The sequence below is a fragment of the Pteropus alecto genome, unplaced genomic scaffold, assembly GCF_000325575.1.
Source record: "Pteropus alecto unplaced genomic scaffold, ASM32557v1 scaffold38, whole genome shotgun sequence".
NCBI classification, from domain to species: domain Eukaryota; kingdom Metazoa; phylum Chordata; class Mammalia; order Chiroptera; family Pteropodidae; genus Pteropus; species Pteropus alecto.
The window spans coordinates 2,497,941-2,505,317 of record NW_006442512.1 but is presented as its reverse complement, the minus strand read 5'-3'; positions in this window follow the sequence as shown (position 1 = coordinate 2,505,317).

Genomic DNA, 7,377 nt, shown 5'->3' with positions numbered 1-7,377 from the left:
AGCATCTTTATAACCAGTGTTTTGAATTCTGCATCTGTTAGATTACTTGACTCCATTATTTCTGGATCTCTGTTCTTTTCTCTCATATAATTTCTGTATCTTTGTCTTTCCATTTTGGCTGCCTTTCCATGTCTGTTTCTATGTACTAAACAAAGCTCCTGAGTCTCCCGGTCTTATTAGTGGATTTGTGAGGTAAATGTCCAGTGGCACAGTCCTAAGAGGGGTTCTGCTGCAGGCCAAACTTAGCCCAATCCTCTACCCCTCTGGGGCCACCTGTTAAAATTCAGCAAGCGATCCACAGATGCTGTGCTTATAATTGCCTCAAAAGGCCACACCAGAAATCGAGGCCAGCTGCCTCCAGTGTGAGTCTAGGTGCTGCTCAGCAAAGAGCACCTGACTCACTGAGGATATACCTGAATGAGGCTTGGGTGGGGCCGTGAGTTGGGGGAGGCAGGGTTTAAAAAAATTCTGGGTAGAGCTACCTCTGTTATCCAGTTAGATGAAATCAAGGTTTTGGTGGTGCTGTGTCTGTGCACTGGGAGGGGGAAGGGCTCAACAGGAAACAATAGATACAGCCGGTACTTCTGTACAGAGCAAGTCTCATCTCGGCCTTCACTCCGACAATGTCTCCCTGTAAGTCCCTGGTGCCCCCTGAATGCAGCCAAATTGGCACTGGTGCTCAGAGCGGGCAGGTCCATCACCATGAAAATCTACTCGCGGGCACGGCCCCTTTAAGAGGCTTCTGCTTCTGCTTCTGCTGCTGCTGCTGCTGCTGCTGCTGCCTCAGCCTCTGTCTCACTCAGCTGCTTGAGACCAGGCAGCCCATATCCTCACCCCATCCTACCTTCTGCAGTTGCAGGGTGCTTTCTTGAATTTCTCCCTAATTGTATGGCTTATTCCTTTAGATCTCAGGTGATTTTTCCTTGCTGCTGCTCCTTGTTTCCATCACAACTTTGATTTGGTCGCCAGAGGGGTGAGCAGAGTCTCTATCATTTACATCATTTTTTTTTCTCCCCCTGTTGAAGATTTTTGCATCAATGTTCATCACAAATATTGGCTTATAGTTTTATTTTTTTGTACTATTCCTTGTCTGATTTTAGAATCAGGGTTATGGTGGCCTCATAAAAAGAGTTAGGGAGACTTCCATCCTCTTGAATTTTTCGAATAGTTTGATAAGAATAGGTGTTAATTCTTCTTTGAATATTCAATAAGATTCACCTATGAAGCCATCTGGTCTAGGATTTCTGTCTTTTGAAATTTTTTGATTACAGATTTGATTTCATTGGTAATAATTAGTCGGTTCAGATTTTCTCTTTCTTCTTGACTCAGTCTTTGGAGACTGTTGTTTCTAGGAATATATCCATTTTGTCCAGATTGTCCAAGTTATTGGCATGTGATTGTAGTATTTTCTTATAATCCTTTGTATTTCTGTAGGGTTTATAGTTACTTCTCCTCTTTCATTTCTGATTTTTATTTATTTGGGTCCTCTCTCTTTTTTCTTGATGAATCTGGTTAAAAGTTTATCAATTTTTTTTATCCTTTCAAAGAACCAGCTATTGGTTTCATTGATATTTTGTATTGTTTTTTCTGGACTCTATTTTGTTTATTTCTGCTATAATTTTAATTATTTCCTTCCTTCTACTCGGTTTGGGTTTTGTTTACTCTTCTTTTTCCAGTTCTTTTCAGTGTAAAGTTGAGGTTTTCCTTGTTTCTTGAAGTAGGCCTGTATTGCTATGAATTTCCCTCTTGGGACTGCATTTGCTGTGTCTCATAAATTTTGAGTCATTGTATTTTCATTTTAATTGGTCTCTAGGTATCTTTTGTTGTCTTTCTTGATCTCATTGTTAACCCATACATGTTGTTTGGCCTTCATGTGTTCGTATATTTTTCAGCTTTTTTCTTACAGTTGATGTCTAGTTTCATACCATTGTGTTCAGAGAAGACATTTGATATGATTTCAATCTTCTTAAATTTACTGAGATTTGTTTCGTGGCCTAACATATGATCTATCCTGAAAAATGTTCCATGTGCACTTGAAAAGAATGTATATTCTGCTATTTGGAGTGAAATGCACTGAAAATATCTGTTAAATACAACTGGTCTAGTGTATCATTTAAGATGGCTGTTTCCTTGTTAATTTTCTGTCTAAAAGAGCTGTCCATTAGTGTTAATGGGATGTTAAAGTCTCCTACTATGAATGTATTACTGTCGATCTCTCCCTTTATGCTGGCCAATAATTGCTTTATATGTGTAAGTGCTCTTCTGTTGGGTGCATATATGTTTCCTAGTGTTATGTCTTTTTGTTGTATTGATCACTTTATCATGAATGCATTTCTTTATCTCTTACTATAGGCTTTGTTTTAAAGTCTATTTTTTCTGATATAAGTATTGCCAACCTAGTTTTTATTTTTCATTTCCATTAGCGTGAAATATCTTTTTCTATCCCTCTACTTTCAATCTGTGTATGTCATATGACCTGAAATGGGTCTTTTGTAGACAGCATATGTATGGATCCTGTTTTCTATCTATTCAGTTACCCTAAGTCTTTTGATTGAAGCATTTAATCCATTTACATTTGTAGTGATTATCTAAAGGTACATTATAATTGACATTTTATTGATTTATTTATGAGTTTCCCCTCACCCCCATTTCTTTTTACAAAAGTCCTCTTAACATTTCTTGCAATTCTGTTTTGTTGATAATGAATTCCTTTAGCTTTTTCCTCTCTGGGAACCTCTTTATTTCTCCTTCAGTTTTAACTAATAGCCATGCTGGGTAGAGTCTTGGTTATAGGTTCTTGTTTTTCATTACTTTGAATATTTTATGCCAATTCCTTCTGGCCTGCAAAGTTTCTGTTGAGAAATAAGCTGGCATTCTTATGGAACTACACTTGTAAGTAACTAGCTGCCTTTCTCTTGCTGCTTTTAGGATTCTCTCTTTTTCTTTAACCTTTGCCATTTTAAGTATGATGCCTCTTGGTGTAGGTCTTTTGGAGTTCATCTTGTTTGGGACTCTCTGCACTTCCTGGACTTGTATGTCTATTTTTATCATCAGGTTAGCTAGGTTTTTAGTCATTATTTCCTCAAATAGGTTCTCGATCCTTGCTTTCTCTCTTCTCCTTCTGGTATTCCTATGATGCGAATGTTGTTATGCTTGATGTTGTCCCAGAGGTTCCTTAAACTATCTTCACTTTTTAAAATTCTTTTTTCTTTTTGCTGTTCTGATTCGGTCCTCTGCTTTATCTAATCTACTGTTGATTCCTTCTAGTGTATTCTTCATTTCAGTTATTGTAGTCTCCATTTCTGACTGGTCCTTCTTTGGTTTCTATGTCCCTTTTTATACGTATAGTCTCTCTATTGAAGTCCTCACTGAGATCATCTATTCTCCTCCTAAGTTCATTGAACATCCTCATAACCAGTGTTTTGAACTCTGTCTGTAGTAGGTTGCTTGCCTCCATTTTGTTAAGTTTCTTTCTGGAGTTTTCTCCTGTTGTTTCGTTTGTGTAATTTTTTTTTTCTCATTTTAGTTGCCTCTATGTTTAGTTTTGATGTATTAGGAAGATTTGTTACATCTCCCAGCCTTGGCCAGGTGGCCTTTTGTAGTAGGTGTCCTGTGTGGCCCAGTAGCACAGTCTCCTTGATCACCTGTGTTGAGAGCTCTAGGTGTGTTCCTTGTGTGGTTGTGTGTGTTCTCCTGTTGTAGCTAAGCCTTGGTTGCTGTTAGCACATCAGTTGCTGAGATTGACTCTCAGGCTGACCGACTGTGAGGATTGGCCACGCCCACAGAGTACAAGCTGCTATGTTGGGGCTGACCCCATAGAGTGGGATTTGCCCCAGCAATCTTGTGTACTTGTTGAGACCACCCTTTTAGTGTGCTGCTTATGGGGCTAGTCAGGTGGTGCTCTGTTGTTGTCTGATGCCAGCTTTTGGGTGTGTTGGTTCTGTGGCCCCTTGGAAGGGACTCTCTTGTAGGCCAAGATGAGCTGCTGCCTTTGATTGCTTGGGGCTACCTGGTAGGAAGTACAAAGCAATCCATGGATGGTTGCTGCCTATGCTGGATCTAGAGGCAATTGGGAGAGACCACTCTGCAAGCTGAGGTCAGTTACTCACAGTACCTGGCCTGGGGTGGCTTAGCAAAAGGATCAGTGCACCACAAAGCCTGGGAATGTCTGCCAGATGCCCATATAATTCCGCAGCTGAAAAAGCCTTTGGGTGATATGTGAGTCGGGTGAGGCAGGGACTCAGAAAGTGACTGGGGTAAAGTGAGTAAATTTTACCTGGCCAATTCAGAGTCAGGTTTCATGTTAGTAGTGAATCTGTTGCTTCCTGTAAAAGTCTTAGATTGCAGCAAGGTCAGCTGCTGTCTGTCTCAGGCCCTCAGATCCCACAATCTGCTCAAGAGATTTTGCAGCTTGGGCTGGCACCAGTGGCTCACCACCAAAAGCATTCCCTGAAACGTGCAGGCCACACTGGGTCGCGTGAGCTGAGGGCTGCAGCCTGCCAATAAATGTGTGGCCCAGGGAAGGTGCAGGGTAGGGCTGGCTGCTTGGCAATGGCAGCCACAGGCAATTTGTGGGCTGGGTAGGGCAGGGCCCCAGAGAGAGAGGGTGTGGAGCAGGCCAATCCACTGGGCCAATGTGGCTTCAGAATTGGCTGCGCAGGGGGAGGGTTAAACACAGACAAGATGGCACCCACCTGTAGACTGCCCCGGAGTGGGGCCTAACAAAGGAGAAATGGCTGTTGTCCCTCCAGGTCTTTCTCTATATGTCTCTTGTGCCTACTGAGCTGCTGACCCTCACTGGCACCCAGGGAGAGTACCTGCAAGTGAGTAAGTCTGTGCATAGGCTCTTTAAGGGAATGTCTTGATTTTCAGGTTCCTTCCATCTCACCCAGATGGCCAGAGTCCCCATTGGTTTTTACAGTCAGATTTTGTGGGGACACCTCTTCCTGGGACTAGAACTCTGGGATGGGGAGCCCCTATGTAGGGCTACGGCCCCTCGCTCCTTCAGGGAGGTCTCTGCAGCTGCACTCTCCCTCTCAGTGCTCATCTGCTACACGCAAGTGTAGGGCCAACCTGCTTTGTGTCTCTGCCCCTCCTACGAGTCTTAATGTGGCTTTTTCTTTGTGTCTTTGAGTATGTGTTATGATCAGGTAGACTTCAGGTGGTTCTCCAAGTTATTTGTTTTATAATTTGGTTATAATTTAATGTGGTCTTGGGAGGAGATGAATGCAGCTTTTACCCAGCCTGCTGTCTTGACCGGGCCATCCAAAGTTTCTATTGAAAAAACAGCTGACAGTCTTATGAGAGCTCCCTTGTACATAACTGCTTTTCTCTTACTGCTTTTAAGATTCTCTCTTTGTCTTTAACCTTTGACATTTTAATAAGGTTGTATTACAGCATGGGCCTCTGAGTTCATTTTGTTTGGGACTCTGTGCTTTCTGGGCTTGTATGTCTAATTCCTTTACCAGGTTAGGGAAATTTTCCATTATTATTTCTTCAGGCAGATTTTCAATTTCTTGCTCTCTCTTTTCCTTCTGGTACCCCTATGATGTGAATGTAGGTACGCTTGATGATGTCCCAGATGGGACAACTTCTCTCATATTTTTGGATTATTTTTTCTTTTTGCTGTTCTGGTTGGGTGTTTTCTGCCACCTTGTCTTCCAAATAGCTGATTTGATTCTCTGCTTCATCTAATCTGCTGTTGATTCCCTTTAATGTATATTGTATTGTTCATTTCAGTTACTATATTTTTCATTTCTGACTAGTTTTTGTTTTGTTTTGTTTTGTTTTCTATCTCCATTTTTATGTTTCCTATCTCTTTGTTGAAGTCCTCACTGAGATCATTCAGCATCCTTATAACCAGGTCTCAAACTGCATCTACTAGATTGCTTGTCTCCATTTTGTTTTGTTCTTTTTCTGGAGCTTTTTTTCTGTTTCTTCATTTGAGGCATGTTTCTTTGTCTCCCCATTTTGGCTGACTCCCGGCATTTGTTTCTATGTATTAGGTAAAACTTCTATGTCTCCTCATCTAAACAAGCTTATGTAGTAGGTGTCCTATGGAGCTCAGTGGTGCATGCTCACTGGCACCTCAGCAGGGTGCTCCGGGTGTATGTTCCTTGTGTTGGTTGTGTGTGCCCTCCTGTTACAGTTTAGCCTTGGTTGCTGTTTGCACATCAGTGGGAGGGATTGACCCTCTGGCTGATCGATTGTGAGGATTGGCTGTGACTATAGTGGAAGAACTCGTGTGTCGGGGCTGACCTCACAGAATGGAATTTGCTTTAATGGAGCAATGGTACCTGCTGAGTTCAGTCTTTGGGCTTGTTGTTTGTGAAGATAATTAGGTGGTGTTATGGTATGGTCTGAAGCTGGCCACTGGGTATGTTGGTTCTCGACCTCTTCGGAGGGGTTCTGATGCAGTCCAAGGTCACCTGCTTCCTGCAGCCAGGCTGGGGCCACCTGATAAGAGCTACAAAGTGATCTGCAGTTTTTAGCCACCTACTCACTTGGACATGCCTGGCAGAGTCTATGCTGCAAACTGAGGCTGGCTGCTGCTAGTGGCAGGCTTGGGGCCACTTAAACAAGAGATATAGAGCACCCCGAGGCAAGCCACTGCTTGTTTGGGGTTTGTGAGTTTTTTAAAAAAGTCAGTAATATGAGCTGAGGCAGGCTGCTAGTGAGAAACAGCTGCTGAAAGAGGTTCCGGCCAGTGCTGATTTGGGTGGGGCGAGGGCTCACGGAATCACCACCGTAAGGCGAGCACTGTTAGCCAGATTGATGAAGATTCAGATTTGATGCCCACCTCTAGCTGCCAGCTGGGCAGAGGGGAAAGCTCAATACAGGAACAATGGCATCTACAACCACTTCTGTCTGGGAGAGAGCTGCCCCTCCAGCCCTCACCCTGAAGTCAGACAATTCAGTTCCTTCTTATATGTTCCTGGCATTTTTTTGATCTGCTGTACCTTCCCTGTGGCTTAGGACAAGTGTTTGTGAACAAATGGGTCTGTGCTTGGGTCCTTTAAGAGGACACCTGGGTCTACAGCACTACAGATAATTTTCAGAGCCAGATATTGTGGAGACTCCTCTTCCTGGCACTAATGCTCTGTGCTGGGGAGCTCAATATGGGGCTGAGATCCCTTGCTTCTCAGTAGGAACCTCCACAGTGGAGATACTCCTTTCAATTCTTAACTGCTTCATGCGGGCATGGGACTGGCCTATTTTGTGTCTCCACCTCTCCTACCAATCTGGGTATGGCCTCTTTATGTCCTTAGTTATAGGAGATATGTTCAGCTAGTCTTCTGGTGGTTCACCAGGGTGGTTGTTTGATAATTTTGTAATTTTTATGTGGTTATGAGAGGGGTTGAGCATAGTGTTTACCTA